Below are 24787 nucleotides of genomic sequence, written 5' to 3'. Positions count from 1 at the left end.
TCCAGCGGCGAGAGAGCGTGAGACATAGATCCGATCGATACGACTGGAAGAGTGACTTGTGAAGTGCGTGAATCCCGGTCGGTGGCCGTGAAGATGTTCCCAAGTGTCCACCATCTGCAGGTCTCGAATTAGCGTCCCGAGTTCCGGGCACGGATTATGTCGTGGGAGTTGATCTCTGGGCGCCAGTACGCAATTGTAGTCACCTCCAAACACCAGATGGTCGTGGCGGCCTTGGAAGAGCGGGGCGACGTCTTCCGCAAAGAATCGTGAACGTTCGCGACGTTTGTCCGTCCCGGAAGGTGCGTAGATATTGATAAGGCGGACCCCCAGTACTGTGAGTGCCATTCCTCTTGCCCCAGGCAGAAACAGGATATCGTCCGCCACTATCCCTTCCCGAAGAAGTACAGCGACACCGCTGCCTGTTGGGGAAGCTGGAGAGACGCAAGCATCGTAACCGTACATGCCTGGGAAGTCGTCGACTTACACTTCCTGGAGAAGGGCTATGTCGATGGAAGCAGAGTTCAACATATCCTGAAGCAAGGATAACTTAGTGCGCGTCCGTATAGTGTTAATGTTTATAGTTGCAACGCGATAAGTTTGAGGTCTATCCACAGCATCCGTGTTGGCCATCAATACCCTGGTAAGGCTGTCTCGTCACTGTAACTGACGGCGGGAAAGGATCAACACTGGTGGGGTAAATTTCCCCCCGTGTCGTCTGACACGATGGGCAAAGAGTGTTCCTCACAGTCGTCCGCCCAGTCGCCGTGAAACACCATCGGCTGTTGGTGGCTGTTAGCGGCTGCTGCGGCACTCGGCGCTGACTCCATCGGCTCTGCTGGCTGGGAATCGGCAGCGGATGTCTGCTTGTGATCCTGCTGTGCTGTGGGGTCTGAGGGGCTGAAGCCGTCACCACGGCGATCTGTTGAGTTTGAAGTTACAGCGGCCTCTGTACCGCCGGTACCGTCGTCGGAATTTCCATAGTCCATGTCAGACGATCGCTGCAAACACTCGTCCGATGGAGCACGCCGCCGTCTCTTGTGTTTTCGCGGGGAATGCTGTTTACGGACGTGTGTTTCAGTATCTGAATGTGGGTGGATTTCGTCAGCTGCTCCGGTGTCTGGAAGAAAAGCCGCTGTCGGCACAACCCGTGGGTCAATGTCCATTCTGGCATCCACGCCTTCTTGCAAGGTCCATCGGTGATTATCTTCAGGTGGGGGCGCCGTTGTAGAGGCCGGATCCTGTACTGCAGAAGCCATTTTGGTCTCTCCATCGGGGGCGGCTATCGGACTACTGTCGTCAGCATCGGAAAGAGTTGCTGCCCGTGTAACTTCGGCGTAATTGAGAGGAAGGGTCGTCACCGTAGGAGGAGTCATAGATTCACCTGTCGGGATTTGAGTAAGCCGTCGTCGGAGACAATCCGACCGGACGTGCCCTTCTTGGCCACAACCAGAACAAGTGCGTGGCTGACCGTCATACATAATGATCGCCCTACATCCGCCGATGACAAGATATGACGGAACATGTTTGGTCAGTTCAATTTTAATCTGTCGTACCCCGTTAAGAACGGGGTACGTTGTAAAGGTGGTCCATTTTTCGGCCATATGGCTGATCACTCTGCCGTAGGGCTGGAAAGCCGCGGTGACTACATCCGGTGGTACTTCGAAAGGGAGTTCGAAGACGCGTATCGTACGGAGGCCAAGCCCCGCGTGATCGATAGAGACCGCCCCAATATGGCCATCAGAATGTTTGACTTTAAGATCGTTCGCATGTGCGCTCACGATTCTGTTGCACACCTCGTCACTTACTAGCTTGACGTAGACAACACTGCTCATGATAGAGAGATGGATACCAATTATGTCTCGCGGGTCAATTTTAACGTCGTCACGTAGAAAACGTTCCACTTCAAAAGCTCGCGGTCGTGCATGATCGGTTTGAAAACTGATCTTGATGGTGGTTTGTCTGTATGAATGTGCCATGTTGCGTCGGTAGTGATGGACTCTAAACTAGCGGCGACGAAGTAGTAAACAACTACGGGCACTCGCGACCGCGCGGACGGGACGTAAACAAGACGTCCTCGCCGCAGCGCTGCGGAAAGCAGACTGTTCAACTGAGCTACCGAAGCACGACTCACGCCCGGTACTCACAGCTTTACTTCTGCCAGTACCTCGTCTCCTACCTTCCAAACTTAACAGAAGCTCTCCTGCGAACCTTGCAGAACTAGCACTCCTGAAAGAAAGGATATTGCGGAGACATGGCTTAGCCACAGCCTGGGGGATGTTTCCAGAATGAGATTTTCACTCTGCAGCGGAGTGTGCGCTGATATGAGCAGGAGAGCTTCTGTTAAGTTTGGAAGGTAGGAGACGAGGTACTGGCAGAAGTAAAGCTGTGAGTACCGGGCGTGAGTCGTGCTTCGGTAGCTCAGTTGGTAGAGCACTTGCACGCGAAAGGCAAAGGTCCCGAGTTCGAGTCTCGGTCGGGCACACAGTTTTAATCTGCCAGGAAGTTTCATATCAGCGCACACTCCGCTGCAGAGTGAAAATCTCATTCTATTGGCAGTATGGTTGCTAACGTCATCTTTTGACGGCAGTTGTTTTTCTTACAACTACATTCCTCGAACTACGGACAGTTTGGCACGTGGCTCCACAAATACGGGAGCTATACTTTCCGCTTCGTTGCCGGTTGGTTTCTTCAGCACGTGAATGTGGCGGAAATACTCTATTAACGTACATGGAAATTCCTGGATAGAAGAAGACGTTTACGCGAAGCTCTACTGAGAAAGTATACACAACCGGAATTTGGAACAGACTGCGGTAATATCCTATTGGCACCAACGTACATCTCGTGCAACAACCACCCTATCCTCCAGATCGTTTATGTACACTCACAAAAAAAAAAAAAAAAAGAAAAAACGAACGAATTATCCGAATGGCACTGATTAACTCTGGGTTCACGTCTGTCCCATAAGCAAGCACTTATACGGATTGGCATGTGGCACCTATTACCATACGCCCCCATTTTTGTCTCTCTTGTTTTTGCCCTTTATCGTAATTGTTAATGGAAACTGCTGTCAACAGTGCATGTATTTTCCTCAGGCATCTTCCTTACATCGTATTTCATAGTTTTTACCACAGCTACGTCTGAAGACGATGTATCGAAATACCTCAGTAAATTAATTTGCAACGAAGATCTTTAACAATTCATTGTGTGTCAGCTTTGAATGTTTACCTGCCTCAGAGTCGGAAGAATTTTTCTACCAAGTGCAAAAAAGAACGCTCTTAGGCCACGGTACATTCGCAGTGATACGGCTCTGAGATTAACTGACAGCTATCTACCAAATTAAGTGTCTAAATCTACTTACATAGTTTACAAGCCACAACGGAGGGTTCCTTGTAGCACTGCTGCGCATTCCTTTGGAAATTGAGCGAGGCAAAAGAAGACTATCTACATGGTGTAAATTTTGAGTTAACAAACCAGAAGAACTCGAAAAACAAGCTTCATACCAAAAAATGTGTAGAATCCAAAGTTGATTGTTTTCGAGGGGGACATCTGCTGGTGCTGAAATTAGCCCGACACCCCAGCCCCCTGGGGGTGGGGCGGGAGGCAACTTAAAAATTTCAAATGGGAACCCCCATTTTTAATTGCAGAAGCAGATTCTACCGAAACAACTACGTACATTTTGTCTTAAACATTTGTTTTGATTCTTGGTAGTTGAGGCTGTAATTCAAAGAAATCCATGTTCTTATTTTTGCGTGGAAAATGGTTATGCATAAATAAAACACACTTATTTTTCGTAAATTTTGATTCGCTAAACATAAAACTCTCCCTCTCTCCCCGTCGCTGTCTGCGATGACGCTATGTACAGCCTTAAATACGGTCATTTGTGTAGCCTCAATCTCAGTGGCTGATCTTCACCTGTGCATCTTTTTCTTTTCTTTTATTGATTTTTTTTTCCGAGTCAGTCTTCTGACCGGTTTGGCGAGGCCAGCCACGAATTCCTCTCCTCTGCCAACTTCATCATCTCAGAGTAGCACTTGTAACCTACGTCCTCAATTATTTGCTGGATGTATTCCAGTCTCTGTCTTCCTGTGCAGTTTTAGACTTCTACAGCTCCCTCTAGTACCGTGGAAGTCACTTCCTGATGTCCCCTCCCCACCCCTGTAGTATGTGGGTGCTACTTATCCCCACCATGATTCTTTACAGACAGTAAATGTTGTATGTACCAAGTCTGGTTGAAATCGGTCCAATGTTTTAGGAGAAGTAATGGAACATAGATGCATACATACATGCACACGTACATCCATTTTCGTAATTCGTATGGATTCTCCGTTACCCCTGAAAGTCAAAACATCTACATCTACATCATACTCCGCAAGCTACCTATTTGTGTGTGGCGGAGGGTACTTTCGGTTCACCAATCTCTGATCCCTCCAATCCTCTTCCACTTGCGAATAGTGCGTGGGAAGAATGAATGTCGGTAAGCTTCTTCATTAGCACTAATTTCTCGAATTTTGTCCTCGTGGTCAATACGCTAGATGTATGTGAGGGGAAGGGAAGTAATATGCTGTCCGGCTCCTCCTGAAAAGTGCTGTCCTTAAATTTCAATAGTGAATCTCTGCGTGATGCACAACGCCTCTCTTGTTGTCACGTCTGCCAGTGGAGTTAGTTTAGCATCTCCGTAACGCTCTCTCGCCAGCTAAACGCTCCCGTGGCGAAACGTGCCGCTCTTCGTTGGATCTTGTCTACCTCCTCTATCGGTCCTACCTGACAGGGGCCCCAGACAGATGAACAGTACTCAAGAATCGGGCGAAGAAGCGCCGTATAAGCCACTTCTTTCGCGGATGCGTTGCATTTCCTTAAGATTATTCCGATGAATCTGAGTGCTTTTCCCACTACCTATAACATCATGACGCAATCATGCTGTAAAGGAATACCCAGACAGCTGAAAATGCTGTAGGGCCCATGCAACTGGATGTTCACGTTGAAAAACACGTGCCGTGTAAAACTAGCCTAAAGCCGTCGGCACAGGGACCGTGCATCCGAACGTTGAGCGTTGAGCGTACCGAGTTTCTGACGTCATAGCGTGGAATAGCACGTTCGGGAGTCTTTCCGAATGTGCAGAGCAGTATCTGGCTTGTCAGATATTCTGAGCGTGCGTCTGAGCGTTGACCAATGAGATGGCACAACGCCACCTACGTCACACGGACGCCGTCTCCCTTCAGTACGCCATACTGGCGTCCATTTCAAGCCTATATGTATATATGCCGTTTCTGAGCAGCAGCAAATTGAGAATCACTCTAAAACCCGTTGTCAGTTGTGTGATTCGTTCCAATAAAATAATGAGAAACATCATATTCGTGGCAAAAGAATTATTGTAACTTGCGTATTATGTGAGTAGGCTATTTGAAGATCCAACAAAAACGCATTTTTCTTGGTACAATATGTTATAATTAAATTTCAATTAGTAACATAATTACTTACGACTAACGATTTTAGCAAAAGGTAACACAATATGATTAAGTACAAGGAGAGAGTTGTTGGTTTAGCGTAATATTGACACAGATGAACATCGTTTCGAATGCGGATCGGCAAAGGACGTTTGGTATTTGGTGCGTCAGATACTGGCTTTTCTCACATGCACGACTCCCGACAGGATAACTAGCCGATCACTTCTTTTCCCCTATAAGATTTATTTCCAAGAGTAAAAACGAACTCTGTGACGTGGATCGGCGGCCACGCTGTTCACTACCTATTCGGTAATGGCGAAAAGTCAGTACCCGATTTTTGGTATTACCTCAACGAACGACATTGTACGATCGTCAAGAACCCTAAATATAGGCAATATTTTTCTAATTTTCTTTGGAGCGCATTCCATAATCCGCCTCGCAGCTGGAATATCGATGACATGAGAAGATAACCAAAGCACCTCTTCCCAGTTCCTTTTTTTTATGAGATTGAACAAACAACGGAAACAACACAGCAACGAGACGACAGTCATCGAAAAATTCGCAGCGGGCTACAGTATGGAGCGTCCTTTGTCGTAACGGGACGACTTCCTATTATTCTGTTTATGTAGCCGAAGAGAAACGGCCTCCCTTTTATCCATTTTTATAAAAATAAAATAAAATAAAATAAAAATAAAAAATCAGAAAAACAAACCTTCCAAAACCCTTTCTCCTTTTTTTAGTTTTGTTAAAAAAAAGTGGCTAGGATAGCTGGTTATATTAAAAAAAAGCGTAATGAGTAGCGGTTCTGTCCAATATTGACTATTTGTTGGGGTGGTGGTTCGCGTCCGAACACTTCCAAATTTTTTTCCTAACATTCGAATTTTATTAGGTTCTGATAGTTTATTATTAGTTTAACATAAGTATATGCTATTATATTTGATGTTATGTAAATATAAGTTCACCTTTTTTTGAGAGGTGACTTTGTGCGATTGGCTTCTTGCATAAAGATATTTTGCTCCTTTTTCTTTTACGCTTTGTAATTCACATGTTGCAAGGATTCTGCTACTGGGTAGGAACTACGATCAAGTAAGACTGACCTTAGGGATTTACTAAAATGTGGGAATGATGCAATAATGTTCACCTTATGCAGAGAAGTATTCCAAATTTGTACCGCGCTGTTTGTAAAGGAACTTTTATAAGCCTGTGTCTTTATTGATTGGACATGATACTTTCCTTTTCGAGGACGATGGAGGAAACGTGCATTTTAATAGAGCTAACGTAGGAATTTTACGCGCGCCCGTTGAGTAAACAGTGTGATTTACGAACTAGAAACATCCCTCAACTGCCGCTGGAGTGCGTTGCGATCGCGTACACCACGTTGGGGCCCATGTACCGTATGCACAAGTCGCATCGTTCCTGCGCGTTCAGCAGCACGTTGAACTTGGCACGCTCAACGTTGACGTTCGACAGCAAGGCCCGTGTGCCGACGGCTTAAAGCGAGACTACTGACAAGGGAACCTCCCCATCGCACCCCCCTCAGATTTAGTTATAAGTTGGCACAGTGGGTAGGCTTTGAGAAAGAGAACACAGATCAATCGAGCAAACAAGAAGAAGTTGTGTGGAACTATGGAAAAAATAAGCAAAATATACAAACTGAGTAGTCCATGCGGAAGATAGGCAACATCAAGGATAGGCTGGGCTCAGTAGCGCCGTGGTCCCGTGGTTAGCGTGAGTAACTGAGGAACGTTCGGTCCTTGGTTCATGTCTTCCTTCGAGTGAAAATTTTTATTTTCGCAAAGTTATGATCTGTCCGTTCGTTCATTGACGTCTCTGTTCACTGTATTAAGTTTAGTGTCCGTGTTTTGCGACCGCACCGCAAAACCGTGAGATTAGTAGACGAAAGGACGTGCCTCTCCAATGGGAACTGAAAACATTTGATCACAAGGTCATAGGTCAACCGATTCCTCCACAGGAAAACACGTCTGATATATTCTATACGACACTGGTGATGCCATGTGCGTCACATGACAGGAATATGTTGTCGACCCACCTAACTTGTACACTTGGCGAATGGGTGAAAAGATTCTTCTACCTTGCCCGATTTAGGTTTTCTTGTGGATGTGATAATCACTCCCAAAAAAGTGATGAAAACACAAGAGTTTGTCACATAAACTACAACAAATGAATGCAACAGTTTCACAGTCGCACAGCTTTCCCTGTGCTCTGTCAAAACATATGTTTTTAACGTTTTCAAATTTTTCCGTGTGTAGACTGTCAAATTCTGCATAAGTCCAAGCAAATCTGAACATGTCCTGGAATTTTGGAGAGCGAAGTTGATTATGTGTGAGTACCTGAACTTTGATAATTGTCTGAAAATAAAAAAAAATAAACTTTTCACGCGAGGGAAGACTTGAACCAAGGACCTTTCGTTTCGTAGCTGCTCACGCTAACCACGGAACCACGGCGCTACTGAACCCAGTTTATCCTTGATGTTGCGTATCTTGCAAATGGAGTACTCAGTTTGTATATTTTGCTTATTTTTTTCATAGTTCCACACAACTTCTTCCTGTTTTCCCGCTTGATCTGTGTTCAGTTTTTCAAGGCCTATCCACTGTGCCAACTTATAACTAAAACTGAGGGGGGTGCGATGGGGACGTTCCCTTGTGAGGAGGGAAGTGTGACTCTTGCGGAGCCGCTCTCGCCGCGCATCGATCGCGGAAGGCCTGTGGCGGTGGGCGCGCGCGGTATTTTGGCGGCGGCGGCGTCGGCGGCGTCTATTGTAAGAGAGCCAGGGGCGCTGGCCGCCGGCCAGGCAGAGCGGCACGCAGCGCCACGGGCGACGCAATTAAAACGCGCGGCCGCGCCGCGTGGGCCCCGGCGGGCCGCTCTCTGCGAGGCGCGGGGGCGACGGAGCGGTGCGCGCTCGTTACTGGCCACGCAGAGGGGCGTGGCACAGCCCGTACAGCCAAAACTCGAGAGCAGCCGCCTCGACTCTCGCTCGTGGCACGCTCTGGCCTGGACACGACCGTGTCCATTTCCAGTTCTACTCCCTCGCACGTGCCAACGTTTAGGCCAGGCGCATAACGGGCCGCAGCCGATGGAGAACAGGGCAAGGCAACTCAACGACGGTTTTTGTGACTCTCGGAGGTTCTAACAACCCTACCACGACAAAGGTCAAAAATTAATTATGATTGTAGTGTTGCTCACGCTGCTAAATATTGCATTTTCGGGCAACAACAAAGTTATATTATGTGGCAGGTGTCATTAGAGCACAGTTTATAAAATCATTTGTCAAAATAATGGATAAACTAGGCACTCATCTTTTCGTGTTTCCCACGCTGGTCTCGTTGTGAACTCATGGCTCAATCGTCGAAAATCTAGGTAGTGATGATTCCAAGCTCGGATGCAAAGACGCCTAGGTGTTATTCTGCGATATTCAAAAGTTTTATAGATGTGTTTCATAAACCATTCTTGAAGATTAAACTTTTGCAAGTTAGGACAATGGTGATGTAAAAAAGTAATCAGCACTCCGAATTTAAGTTACACTTCTTTTTTATTACTTTTGTTGCAGTATCACGTAACTCGTTCCAAAACATCACTTCGCAATATAAAACATACTTGAAAATATCTTCCTCACTGATAAAGTTCACATGTCATAAACTGATTACAATTTGCGTCTTTTTAACATGACGACCAAAGCCTGACTGTCTAATAACCGCTTACGCGCCCAAAAATCAGAGTTACAAGTACGTCAAATATTGTAGTGACAAAAGAAACAATACACATAAGAATAATATCATTGCAACATATACATATCGATGTATCGAAGTACCTCTACATTAATGAAATCAAATCTGAATGTTGTCACAGAAATACGTTAACTATTTTACAGAAATACAGTAGAATATTGCTGGTATCGAGAGGTTGAGGTGAGGTGCCGTAATGATTACGTAATTCAAGTACCATTACAAGGTGTCAGGTTGGTCCTTAAGTTCGAAGAGGTTTTCTTCCCGTATTGGAATCCCAGTCGCTGTCGGTTGATTTAGCGACGGCCATTTATTATGTGTAGTACATTGTCGGTATTACAGTTTATGCGTCGTAGTTTTGTCAATTGGACAGTAGAAAACGGAGTGCAAAAAACGCCTCTGAGCACTATGGGATTTAATATCTGAGGTCATCGGTCTCCTAGACTTAGAATACACTACTGGCCATTAAGATTGCCACACCAAGAAGAAATGCAGATGCTAAACGGGTATTCATTATACTAGAACTGACAAGTGGTTCAAATGGCTCTGAGCACTATGGGACTTAACTTCTAAGGTCATCAGTCCCCTAGAACTTAGAACTACTTAAACCTAACTAACCTAAGGACATCACACACATCCATGCCCGAGGCAGGATTCGAACCTCCGACCGTAGCGGCCACGCGGTTCCAGACTGTAGCGCCTTTAACCGCTTGGCCACACCGGCCGGCAACTGACAAGTCATTACATTTTTACGCAGTTTGCGTTCATAGATCCTGAGAACCAACCTCTGGCCTTAATAACGGCTTTGATACGCCTGGGCATGGAGTCAAACAGAGCTTGGATGGCGTGTACATGTACAGCTGCCCATGCAGCTGCAACACGATACCACAGTTCATCAAGAGTAGTGACTGGCGTATTGTGACGAGCCAGTTGCTCGGCCACCATTGACCAGACGTTTTCAGTTGGTGAGAGATCTGGAGAATGTGCTGGCCAGGGCAGCAGTCGAACATTTTATGTATCCAGAAAGACCCGTACAGTACCTGCAACATGCGGTGGTGCATTATCCTGCTGAAATGTAGGGTTTCCCAAGGACCGAATGAAGGGTAGAGCCACGGGTCGTAACACATCTGAAATGTAATGACCACTGTTCAAAGTTCCGACAGTGCGAACAAGAGGTGACCGAGACCTGTAACCAATGGCACCTCATTCCATCGCGCCAAGTGATACGCCAGTATGGCGATGACGAATACACGCTTCCAATGTGCGTTCACCGCGATGTCGCCAAACACGGATGCGACCATCATGATGCTTTAAACAGAACCTGGATTCGTCCGAAAAAATGACGTTTTGCCATTCGTGCACCCAGGTTCGTAGTTGAGTACACCATCGGAGGCGCTCCTGTCTGTGATGCAGCGTCAAGGATAATCGCAGCCATGGTCTCCGAGCTGATAGTTCGTGCTGCTGCAAACGTTGTCGACCTGTTCGTGCAGATGGTTGTTGTCTTGCAAACGTTCCCATCTGTTGACACAGAGATCAAGACGTGGCTGCACGATCCGTTACAGCCATGTGGATAAGATGCCCGTCATCCTGCTAATGATACGAGGCCGTCGGGATCCAGCACGACGTTCCGTATTACCATCCTGAACCCCCTGAATCCATATTCTGCTAACAGTCATTGGATCTCGACCAACGCGAGCAGTAATGTCGCGATACGATAAACCGCAATCGTGATAGGCTACAATCCGACCTTTATCAAAGTCGGAAACTTGTTAGTACGCATTTCTCCCCCTTACACGAGGCAACACAACAACGTTTCACCAGGCAACGCCGGTCAACTGCTGTTTGTGTATGAGAAATCGGTTGCAAACTTTCCTCATGTGAGCACGTTGTAGGTGTCGCCACCGGCGCCAGCCTTGTGTGAATGCTCTGAAAAACTGATCATTTGCATATCACAGCACCTTCTTCCTGTCCGTTAAATTTCGCATCTGCAGCACGCCATCTTCGCGATGTAGCAATTTTAATTGCCAGTTGTGTACCTGAACCTAACTAACCTCGGGACATCACACAAATCCATGCCCGAGGCAGGATTGGAACCTGCGACCGTAGCAGTCGCGCGGTTCCAGAGTGAAGCACCTAGAACCGCTAGGCCAAAATGAAGTGCAAAATGGAGAAATCGTAACATATGCGTCATATTCTTCTGTTTGGGTTCAGTAGTAGATTGACAGCAGCGGAGGCAGCTACAAACATTTCCTCTGATTATGGGGATAATGCTACTGCAAAGAGCACGGCAAGAAAATGGTTTTGTAGAAGTAAGGAAGATCATTTATAGTGACCCTCGATGTTCAAGTAGGTCTCCGGTGTTGGATGAAGATCATTTAAAGGCATTATTCCACAACGATCCACGCCTGTGTACCCTACAACTGGTAAATGTCATAAACTGTCATATTTCCGTCATCGTGCCAAATTTGCATCGAATGGGGAAATTTCAAACAATGCGTACCGCGTGCCCAATCCGAAATCACAAAAATTAGCGGATCGCCATTATTGCATCTCTACTTGCTCATCATCAGTTGGCTAGTAAACGACAACGACCATTCCCATCCTGTATCGTTAATGGTGACGAGAAATAGAGTCTTTTTGCTAACATAAGGAAGAGAACGGCCTGAGCATCCACAAAAAATAACGCTACGGATCTGGTCGAATAGCGACAGTTGTCTTCAAACATTTTTCCCTAGGACTGGTACCGAACGCCGTGGGTTTCAAATCCACTCATACGGTATGGACCTCGATTACCACTAGAGGTCTCTACAGCCTCGCGCCGTATGCCGTAGCTGCGCTCGTTCCTGACCCACGTATAACGTGGGGGCGCCACGGAGGAGCACGTGGTCCCAGCAGCCAATAGCGACATGCGGTATCCTGTATATAAGCTCCTGCCTCTCGCTCAGCTAAGTCCTCCCCCCTTCCATCCTGTGTTTTCTCCCCGCCTACCCTCTCCCTATCTCCTTTCTCCCCCCCCCCCCCCCCGAGTCCTTTTGTACTCCCCTCCTCTCCCTTCTCCACTCCCTGGCACGTCTGCTCAGCATCCCCCCCCCCCATCTCTTATGGATCCTCATATTCCGTTGGCTCCTTTCCTCCCTCCCCCTTCACTTTTCCTCTCCTTCCCCCCTTTTTTTCCCGTCATCTGACCAGTTTCCCCCCACCTGCTCTCAGGTGTGGTATGTCATATTTGTGCCAACCTTTTAGTGCAGTGTTTACCTGAGTGTTCAGTGTTGTGCGTCTTTCCACAGTGTTGCGAACAGAAATCATGCTGTCGCTGGGTGTGCATTTTATATCTCTTGCGAACAGAACCCAGACTGTCGCCGTGTTTTTTTAATTGTCTGTCTATTATTTTTCTGCTTCCTGTGTGCTTTATTAGCATCGTCAACCCTGTGTTTTATGTTTTAAGCTCCAGAATTTTCTGCCATTTTACCTCTAAGTCACCGATTTTATCGCCAACTGTTATTATTTTTTATTATCTTCATCTTTTTAAATCAAATTCTGTAGTCTGAAGAGTGGCGTGATAAGCTGCTGCCAGCCCGCCCCCTTTAGGGGGAATCGAAACTCAATAAAGGAAAAAAAAAAGCTCAGCTAAGCATTCTGATATTCGTGTGAGTCTATCGACATCTCGGCTGAAGACAGCGTGTTTACCATACTTTGTTTTCGTTTGCGAGTGGCGAGTGGACGTTGTGGATTCGTTTGGTTGTCGATTTGGACCCCGTCTCTTCTTGAATGTTGTCGTCGTAAGGTCTTGTTAGGTCGTCCGTCATTCGTGTCCGTCCTTTCCCGTTCGTTTGTTTGTTCGCGGGCTGCTCCCGTTTAGTCCCGCCGCGCTTCGTTCTCGAAAACCCTGCGACCGTTCCTGTCGCGGTTATAAAACTAGGTGTAACAATCACTGCTGTCATCTATTATCAACAACTGAGGCGTACTGCAGAAGCAATGCGAGAACAATGAAGTAACGATAGTCCACTATAAGGACCGTCCACATTCTGCTAGATAAAAAACACTATACAGGAGATGGGTTGGCAAGTCATTCCACACAAACACACATACACACACCTCATACAAGTGATCTTGTGGCCACAGATTTTGACCTTTCCCGGCCTCTATGGAACTACCCTCAAAGGAACTTCCTTTCCGGATGAAAATGCGCTCCGAACATGGCTTTAGGAGTTTTTCATCTCAGAAACACGCGGTTTCTACAGTCGCGGAATCGTAAAGTCACTCCAGCGTTGGAAGACTGTTGTGAATACTCAAGAATGTATTACTGATGCTTAAAGCTTCCATTATGCGTATCTGTAGCGTTTATTAAATTAATGGAGAAACGCTACGAACTTTTGTACCACCTAAAGCAGACAATAGAGCAAATTTATACCCAGGGTAGGGCAGTACACAGATTGCTTCCACATCTTCCGCGCAGTGTTCGGTATACAGTTTACTTCGCGAGCGCCACACGTGATCCCCCGGGGCGATGTCTCAGGGTGAGGACAACGAAGGTGAAGGTACTTGAAATATTTATCATTACCAGGCGGTCGCATCTCTATCTGTGTGTCCTGCAGAATTGGACATTTCACCATTAACGAATGAAAATGAAGAAACTTAATGTTTACAAGCTTGTGCGACAGTCGATTGCGCAGCGCGAACAAAGCGTAAACAAAACGTACATAGACTGAGGATTCAGAATCTGGCAATAACTCACACTACCATTTCTTCATGTCGATGTACTAAGCAAGTAAGTACATGCCGCCAACAAGTAAACATTACACCCGAGGTAAAATATTTGAAATTATTTCATATACTGATGTGTCCCTCCACGGATTCAGTCCAGCTCAAGAACTCGAATCACCTCAATGTCGACTCAACAAATGCTTCATATCCGCCCTACTCGCCAAAATCCAGTGGTACATATCTGACACTTATTCTGGTTCAAAATGGCTCTGAGCATTATGGGACTTAACTTCTGGGACATCGGTCCCCTAGAACTTAGAACTACTTAAACCTAACTAACCTAAGGACATCACACACATCCATGACCGAGGCAGGATTCGAACCTGCGACCGTAGTGGTCGCGTGGTTCCAGACTGTAGCGTCTAAACCGCTCGGCCACTCCAACCGGTACTTATTCTGGTATCAGCTGATGTTTCTTCAGGAGCAGACGATGGATATCACGCCCAGCCCATGAATATTTACAATTTTCGCAATTAATTTTCAAAACTAACTTAGGTAAGTCTTGTTTAGCCGGCCGGAATGGCCGTGCGGTTCTAGGCGCTTCAGTCCGGAACCTCGCTGCTGCTGCGGTCGCAGGTTCGACTCCTGCCTCGGGCATGGATATGTGTGATGTCCTTAGATTAGTTAGGTTTAAGTAGTTCTAAATTCTAGGGGACTGATGACCTCAGATGTTGAGTCCCATAGTGCTCAGAGCCATTTGAACCATTTTGTTGAGTATTTTTCTCTGAAAGGTTGTTTTTGAGGAGCTTCAGTTTATACTGGAAAGCGTTTATTTTGCTGATCATATCGTTGATTAGATTGTTTTCTTTTTGGAGTTTCAAACTTACATCATTTAGGAGAGCCATAATGTCTGCTAAAAATCGTAAATCAGCTACCCATTCAGGGTCATGAAAAAGTGGCTCCGGACGTCCTTTGCTCTCCAAAAACTGAGCCACAGTGTGGCGTAGTCGAAAAATTTGGGAAATCACTTTCCCTTTGCTTAGCCAGCGCACCTCAGCGTGGTAGGGAATATCTGGATACTCCTCTTCAAAGGAAATCTAAATTCTTTGAATTGACGATGAGTGAGTCCATGAGAACCAATGTAGTTCACGATACGCACCACTACCTTCATCACATCTTGAAGAGCGATAACTTTCGCACAAAGAGCGTCTTGGTGTGCAAAACAATGAACGGAAAGTTAATTCGGCATGTTCAGTTTTTTCCGCAGTAGGTCAATAAACCCTTTTGCTCCACCGCACATTGCTGGTGCCCCGTCTGTGGTTACGGAAAACAGCTTTTCCCAAGGGAGTCCTATTCCTTCAGCTGCTATTTCAACAGCTGCTAAAATATCCGCCCCTGTAACAGTGTCCTTCAACGAAATCATATCCAGGAGCTCTTCGGTTACATGTACGTCGTCGTCCACACCATGCAAAAATATTGCTAACTGAGCCGTGTCGTTAATATCCGTGGACTCATCAAGTGCGATGGAGTACGCTAGGAAGTTTTCAATTTTGGTTGCCAGTTGTTCATGCAAATTCTCAGCAATGTAGTTGATTCTCCGATCTATTGTCATTCTGGAAAGTGGTATTCTGCTGTACACGGGAGCTAATGTGGGATTTATTGTCTCTAATGCTTCCAACATAATGTTTTTTATTAATGGCCTCCCAGCTCTTGCTAAACGTAGAGCAACTTTGTAACTAGCTCTGAGAGTCCTTTCGCAACACCCCTCATCTTCTTCACCCTAAGGTAGAGGGAAAAAAATATGTTAGAAATAATTTATGCGAAAACGAAAACTAAGGAAACTAAACAAATATTATTTCGTTTCGCATGATCGTTAAGCAAAATATTCTTGCTAAAGTACTTGCAAAAAACCTCGTTTGTAGATACAGAATTCTCTTCTGCAAGAGTTTGCAACTTCCGTAATTCTTCCTCTCTGGCATCCCTTGTTATATCACTATACTTTTCTGAATGCAATTTGCAGTAGTGCCTTTCAATTGACGATTTTCTGACACACGTAATTAGTGTACCGCAGATTAGACATTTGGCTTTATCGTCACAACGCACAAAAAAGTAGGAGAGTTCCCATTCCGGTTTAAATTGACTTTCGGCAATTTTTCCTTTTTTTGGAGCAGATGGTTCCATTATTCCGGTAATTGTCTTGCGCTAACGTATTCCAATGTTGACTAAACCGTCTGGCAACGCATTCGGCAGCGCACAGCGTCGGCCTCACCTAGCAAGCCGAGTTGAGGCGAAGTATGCCGAGCTAAACCGATGCACTGTGCAGGCACTCGCTGCATCTCGCTTTGCACGCGTGCAGTTTTCCGTGTTTGTGCGGCCCTGTTCTAGACGGTAGATGTATTGTACTATAATTCATTTCTTTTTATTCAGTAACAATGAATACGAAGCCTTGTTAGTATCTGCAAGTAGGTAATAAGGCCCACCGACTTTTGATATTTTTTGCAATATAGTACCGGGTAGTTAAAATTTATCAGGCGGTTTTCGGAGCGCTGCGGTGCGAGCGTATGCATCACGGCACACAAACATCATAAGCGTGGTCTCTAAGCAGTACGCTCGCGAAGTATGGTGAAAAAGCAAGAGCTCCGCTTTCTGTCATCAGATGAAAATATCGGGCTGTAAGCAGTCAGTGTGTGGTGGGGGTACAGGAGAAAGAACACTCCCTTCGGATGCGTCAATATTTGCATTTACATCTGAATATTTCTTTTCCTTGAGAATGACACACCGTGTACTGTTTGCTAGCAACTCTTCTCTCCAGTCACATAGCTGTATTAACGTCAACATCGTTGTAAAATCTCTTCGACGCAGGTGTTCTTTCAGCTTGCCGCAGAAATTAAAAACACATTGTACTAGATCTGGAGTTTCGGATCAGCATCACTCACATCCGTGCAGTCTTAGTCACTTTCTAGGCACCATTTCACTGAGGCTGGACACGACATTGCATTTGACCCTAAACTAAGAATTTCACGGTGAAACTACGTGCAGCTTGAGGTATTCCCGGCGGACTGAATTTTCTGTGACGTTTCGGCATTGCAGCCGGATCATGTTGACTTCTTGCCGCAATATTTTGGCTCGCAAGCGTCTAGCCATCTTCAGGTGTCAGTGGCGGACACTCACCGAAAGAAGGCTGGACGGTCGCCAGACGAAATATTGTGGCAAGAATATGTGCAGTTTAGACGTTTTGCCCACAAGGATCGTACTGTTCCACGTGCTTCAACACTGAAGCGCGGTTTCGGTTGCCACACCATTTCAGTCGCATACTATGATGCACCTATTATCCCTACCGTAGCAGGACTGTATCTGCAGAAAACAAGAAACGTGAGCTCTTCTGAGACTGAGCCACCCTTGTTGCGCAATGCAGCGTGGAACGACATGTGTAGCTTACGATCCGAAGTCCCTACATATCAGAGTATATTGGTTTTTCTTTTCTTCCGCTAAAGTGACTGAATTCAGAACTGCCTCTACAGTACTGTTACGTTTCCCCAAGACAGACTAATCGTTGTCTATCAGAGCCTCAGTTTTATTTTGCATTCGTTCCGGTACTACCTGCGTCAGCAAGGTTGATGCATCTGTTGCCTCGCTAATTGTACAATCGTTTTCTCACTCACCTAACCTTGCTATCTTCAGAACTCTGCGTTTTATATTCATCCGAAAGACAGGTGCTGTATCTCCAATCTCGTAGGTACTAAATAGTAATTAGAATGGTCATCCCCCCAAACGACTTTAGAATTTCCGAAGAATTATATCTGATCCGTCTACCTTGCTTGATAGCAAATCTTCTAAAAAATGGAAAAAAAGGAACTTCGATTCACACTTTTAATTGAAAGAACGGTACAAAATTAGTACTGTTAAATTCTGATAAGTGAACACTGTTTGTGTAAAAATTCTTTGTGTTTTTGGTTGTATCGAAGATGTGTTCAGTAATTTCTTTCAGAACAGGTGAATATAAACAATACATATGAAGAGAAACAATGTGGTTCTTAATTACACAGAGAGGCGAAAACCCTCGTCTGTGGTCTATTATATGGGCGGGATGTCTCCTGTCTTCATGGCGCACTTCCACCCAAGAGTTGGTCGTGTTTTTCGCTCGCGGTTACACAGGCATCCGTATGTTAACTGGTACAAACAACGATTCGTCTGCTTTTTTTACGCGACTGGCAGAGTTATTGCCTCAGTCTCTATCATTCTAAGGGTTTGTATCACAACTATTTCAGCAGCGTGCATATGCTCGCGCGGGTCACTGTCAACAACATCGAGTTAATTATTCGACGATTTATACTGCAGTACTGGCCAGAGTAGGAATCACATCATTAATGCATCTGAGAATGAGAGAGAGACAGCAAGAGAGATAAACCAGGTACTTTAGAACTTCCTGCACTGCTGTTGCCCGCTACTCCAGCAAATGGGCGCTCAAGTAACTGCCAGGCCACTGCAAGGAAACAAACACTACTTTATCTCTTCCTCTGCGGCTAACGACATCTCGCAAATAGCGCCAGCGCACTTAATTTGCTCTACTCTGTACGATCTTCGGGGTTCTGCATTCACAAGACTGGACCGCGGATGATGCCTTATGGCATTTGCTACCTCACAGTACGGTATTTTACGTCACACTGTCTGTCAAATCATGTGTCGTATAATAACATTTCTACATTTTCCCAACATGACAAAGCCCCTTGTCAAGGGAGTTTACAGCACCAGAAGGATAAACAAAGCTGTATCTTTTGCTCTGAAAGATAAAGATTAGCTGCTTAACATCCATGTTTTGAAGAACAAGCTCTTATTGATTTCACTGAGTGTAATACTGAGACTTAGAGAAAGCTTTTGACAATGTTGACTGGAATACTCTCTTTCAAATTCTGAAGGTGGCAGGGGTAAAATACAGGGAGCGAAAGGCTATTTACAATTTGTACAGAAACCAGGTGGCAGTTACAAGAGTCGAGGGGCATGAAAGGGAAGCAGTGGTTGGGAAAGGAGTGAGACAGGGTTGTAGCCTCTCCCCGATGTTATTCAATCTGTATATTGAGCAAGCAGTAAAGGAAACAAAAGAAAAATTCGGAGTAGGTATTAAAATTCATGGACAAGAAGTAAAAACTTTGAGGTTCGCCGATGACATTGTAATTCTGTCAGAGACAGCAAAGGACTTGGAAGAGCAGTTGAACGGAATGGACAGTGGCTTGAAAGGAGGATATAAGATGAACATCAACAAAAGCAAAACGAGGATGATGGAATGTAGTTAAATTAAGTCGGGTGATGCTGAGGGAATTAGATTAGGAAATGAGACACTTAAAGTAGTAAAGGAGTTTTGCTATTTAGGGAGTAAAATAACCGATGATGGTCGAAGTAGAGAGGATATAAAATGTAGACTGGCAATGGCAAGGAAAGCGTTTCTCAAGAAGAGAAATTTGTCAACATCGAGTATAGATTTAAGTGTCAGGAAGTCGTTTCTGAAAGTATTTGTATGGAGTGTAGCCATGTATGGAAGTGAAACATGGACGATAGCTAGTTTGGACAAGAAGAGAATAGAAGCTTTCGAAATGTGGTGCTACAGAAGAATGCTGAAGATAAGGTGGGTAGATCACATAACTAATGAGGAGGTATTGAATAGAATTGGGGAGAAGAGGAGTTTGTGGCACAACTTGACAAGACGATGGGACCGGTTGGTAGGACATGTTCTGAGGCATCAGGGGATCACAAATTTAGCATTGGAGGGCAGTGTGGAGGGTAAAAATCGTAGAGGGAGACCAAGAAATGAATACACTAAGCAGATTCAGAAGGATGTAGGTTGCAGTAGGTACTGGGAGATGAAGAATCTTGCACAGGATAGAGTAGCATGGAGAGCTGCATCAAACCAGTCTCAGGGCTGAAGACCACAACAACAACAATACTGAGGCTGTCCGAAAGGATAGATACATTCCTCATGCAAATTGTGGTTTAAATGCACAAAACACAGGACAAAATCTAAGCTCTGATTTCTACTGTTGTTTGGAAATGCCATGCCAACTGTAATTTTATTGATTGGCGACTCCATGGAGTGTTCTGTACACCACGACCAGATAATGGATATAATTGTTAGGACCAACAGCATTGGTCGTATTTTGTTGTTGTTTTATTATCCGCAAAATCTATTTTCGGTCACTTAGTGACCAGCCTCAGTGCTGTAATTTACAATTAAAATTTGTAGGCACTGGTATCAACAAGCTTAGAGCGATCACATAAACTGATCGCTCTAAGCTTGTTGATACCAGTGCCTACAAATTTTAATTGTAAATTACAGCACTGAGGTTGGTCACTAAGTGACCGAAAATAGATTTTGCGGATAATAAAACAACCAAAAAAAAAATACGACCAACGCTGTTTGTCCTACCAATTATAATTGTAATTTTGTCAGCAGTTATTCAGCACGTAATGCTATTTACCCTTAAAAATTTAAAACAGAATTATACTGCCAAAGTAATTTCACTGAGACACTGTCCTATGTTAAATTTCCAACTCATGTGATCAGACTTGTCAAATTTCCATGTAACTACCTCCCAAGTGGATAGAAGACTTGATCTCATAGCCGTCCAGAATCGTAATGCCCCATCAAGTGCCGTAAGTGAAAAAAGGGGTTTCTTTGTAGCATGAAAATTACACGCATGACGACATCTGGAGAACCACAGAATTTCAGGACGGCTACCATAATTGTAGCTTCCCTTGAGGCTGACAGTGGTGATCCCCAAACCCCACACAGGACAAAGGAGTGATGCCACATTGAGTTTTCCGAGTTTGGTCCTGGCTCTTCACACGGCATCGCGATGAAGGTATTCACGTTTGGAGAATCCAGGGAGTACGAGCGTTGCTAGATTGCATTCATCAACATCAGCACCTTAACGTGTGATTATGTGCACAATACGATCATCACTGGTTCACATGAACAGTAATTCGAGCATTACCGCTCACTCTCTGACGTGTTAAGGCCGATGGTTGTGCCATATCTTCGAGATCTCCTGGACGTTATCTCTCAACAAGAGATCGCAACACTGCTCTTTGCCCGTTCTGCCCTCAACGATATCGATACTTAAAGTGTTCGACTCCTGCTTCGGCTAGCAAGTTCACCAGGAGTCTCACACATTTGAAAATATTTAGGTTAAAATCAACAGTCGAGATCGTAATAATACTTGTTTATTTGCCGGTTTCGGCTTATGTTAAAGCCACCTTCAGAAATTTTGGCCCCCTATGGCTGCTGGTGATGGTTCTTCGGTTTTCTCGTGATACCACGATCGTACACTGTGGTATGGTATCACGAGAAAACCGAACAGCGACCAGCACTAGCCGCAGGGGGCCAAAAATTCTGAAGATGGCTTTAACATAAGCCGAAACCGGCAAGTAAACAAGTATTACTGCGATCTCGAGTCTTGATTTTAAGCTGAGAATAGCATCAGGTCGCGATGTTGTCTAAATTTATGAGCGTTTGAAAATACCTCCTCATGGATCTCCGAGCGACTGGCACGCTACCATTCACCAGTCACTACGATCGACTGATCCACATCTACGTAGATACTCCACAAGCCAACGTACGGTGCGTAGCGGAGGGCACGTTGTTCCATTACTACTCACTTCCTTTCCTACTCCACTCAGAAACACAGCGAGGGAGAAATAAATGTCTATATGCCTCCATATGAAACATAATTTCTGTTATCGTATCTTCGTGGTCCAAACGCGAAATGTACTTTGGCGACAGTGGGATCGATCATCAGTAAATGCCTGTTCTCTACATTTTCTCGATACTGTTCCTCGGAAAGAAGGTTTCCATCCCTCCAGGGATTTCCACTGCGCTCCTGAAGCATCTCCGCAACGATTATCTGTTGCTTCAGCGTACGGAATAAGAAATCTAGCTACCCGACTCTGAAAAAAATGTTCAAATGCGTGTTAAATCTTATGGGACTTAACTGCTAAGGTCATCAGTCCGTAAACTTACACATCCTAAGGACAAACACACACACCCACGCCCGAGGGAGGACTCGAACCTCCGCTGGAACCAGCCGCACAGTCCTTGACTGCAGCGCCTTAAACCGCTTGGCTAATCCCGCGCGGCTACCCTCCTCTGAACTGCTACTTGTCTTCCTTCACTTTGACCTGGTGCTGATAAGACACTTGAGCAGTACACAAGAACGGGTCGCACTAGTGTTCTACACGGGGGTCTTCTTTACAGGTGACCCACACTTTCCCAAATTCTCCCAATAAACCGAAGTCGACCATTCGCCTTCTCTACTAAAATCATTGCGTGCTCGTTTCATTTCATATCGTTCTGCAGCGTTACGTCTAGATACTTTACCAAATTCTCCCAATAAACCGAAGTCGACCATTCGCCTTCTCTACTAAAATCATTGCGTGCTCGTTTCATTTCATATCGTTCTGCAGCGTTACGTCTAGATATTTAATCGACGTGATCATGTCAACCTGTACACTAATGATGCTGTATTCGAAAGTTACGTATTTTTTCTTACTCGTCAGCATTAACTTAGATTTTTCTACATTCAGAGCCAGCTGCCATTCATCACAACAACTAGAAATTCTCTCGAAGTCATCTTCTATCCTGCTGAAGTCACACAACGACGTCACCGTCCAGTACACCACATCATCATGAGCAGCAAACAACCGTAGACTGCTGCTCACCCTGTTCTCTCAGATCATTTATAGATACAGAAAATAATAGCGATCCCTAGGGCACTCCTAACGGTACCATTGTCTCTAATAGTCTCCGTCGAGGACAACGTACTGGCTTCTGTTACTTACGAAGTCTTCCAGTCACTCACTTACTCTCTCTACTCGTACCTTAGATAACAGTCTGCACTGGGGAACCGAGGCAAATGCATTTCGGAAATCTAGGAATATGGAATCTGCCTGTAGCCCTTCATCCATAGTTCTCAGTATATCATGTGAGAAAAGGGCAAGCTCCGTTTCGCCGGAGAGATTGTTTGTAAGACCGTGCTGATACGTGACATGAGCTGATCCGTCTCCAGGAATTTCATTATATTCGAAATGAGAATATGTTCAAGACTTCTGCAGCAACCCGACGTTGGAACAGCATGCATTGAAGCTCCCAAGGTCACTGCGCCTACTGGTCATCACCGATTTCCTCCAGTTTGTGGGTACGCAGGACTTGGCCAGAAATGAAAGTACGACAGTGGAACCTCGAGATGGACAAGCGCTTAGAGAAAACAGCGTGTTTGGCGCTGGTGACAGGTTGGCGCAGAGGACAGTCCACAGAAAGGTAATACCAATGTCGTGTATTCAAGTGCTTAAGGGGGAACTCTTTCTTATTTTCCATTTTATATATTACTTAAACTTCACATAAACCGAAATAAAAACAAATTTATTTTATTTATTAATACTTTCTTAAGAGTCGTGAGAAGGATAAGGCAAAAGAAAATGTCCAATCACAAATACCTTTCCAGGAACAGATTATAACGAAAACACGAGAACATTTTATATACACTACTGGCCATTAAAATAATGCAGCTGATAAAGAGGTATTCATTGGACAAATATATTATACCAGAACTGACATGTGATTACGAATTTCACACAATTTGTGTGCATAGATCCTGAGAAATCAGTACCCAGAACAACCACCTCTCGCCGTAATAACGGCCTTGATACGACTGGGCATTGAGTCAGAGCTTGGATGGCGTGTACAGGTACAGCTGCTGATGCAGCTTCAACGCGATACCACAGCTCATCAAGAGCAGTGACTGGCGTATTGTGACGAGCCAGTTGCTCGGCCACCATTGACCAGACGTTTTCAATTGGTGAGAGATCTGGAGAATGTGCTGGCCAGGGCAGAAGTCGAACATTTTCTGTATCCATAAAGGCCCGTACAGGACCTGCAACATGCGGTCGTGCAGTATCCTGCTGAAATGTAGGGTTTCGCAGGAATCGAATGAAAGGTAGAGCCACGGGTCGTAACACATCTGAAATGTAACGTCCAATGTTCAAAGTGCCGTCAATGCGAACAAGAGGTGACAGAGACGTGTAACCAATGGCACCCCATACCATCACACCGGATGATACGCCTGTATGGCGATGATAAATACACGCTTCCAATGTGCGTTCACAGCGATGTCGCGAAACACGGATGCGACCATCATGATGCTGTAAACAGAAGCTGGATTCATCCGTAAAAATGACGTTTTGCCATTCGTGCACCCAGGTTCGTCATTGAGTACACCACCGCAGGCGCTCCTGTCTGTGATGCAGCGTCAAGGATAACCGCAGCCACGGTCTCCGAGCCGATAGTCCATGCTGCTGCTGCTGCTGCAATCGTCTTCGAACAGTTCGTACAGATGGTTGTTGTCTTGCAAACATCCCCATCTGTTGACTCAGGGATCGAGACGTGGCTGCACGATCCGTTACAGCCATGCGGATAAGATGCCTGTCATCTCGACTGCTAGTGATACGAGGCCGTTGGGATCCAGCACGGCGTTCCTTATTACCCTCCTGAACCCACCGATGCTATATTCTGCTAACAGTTATTGGATTTCGACCAACGCGAGCAGCAATGTCGCGATACGATAAACCGCAAACGCGATAGGTTACAACTCAACCTTTATCAAAGTCGGAAACGTGATGGTATGCATTTCTCCTCCTTACACGAGACATCACAGCAACGTTTCACCAGGCAGCGCCGGTCAACTGCTGTTTGTGTATGACAAATCGGTTGTAAACTTTCCTCATGTCATCACATTGTAGGTGTCGCCACCGACGCCAACCTTGTGTGAACGCTCTGAAAAGCTAATCATTTGCATACCACAGCATCTACTTCCTGTCGGTTAAATTTCGCGTCTGTAGCACGTCATC

This window comes from Schistocerca americana, chromosome 6 (genome assembly GCF_021461395.2).
Source record: "Schistocerca americana isolate TAMUIC-IGC-003095 chromosome 6, iqSchAmer2.1, whole genome shotgun sequence".
NCBI lineage: Eukaryota > Metazoa > Arthropoda > Insecta > Orthoptera > Acrididae > Schistocerca > Schistocerca americana.
Note: the sequence above shows the minus strand (reverse complement) of the source record.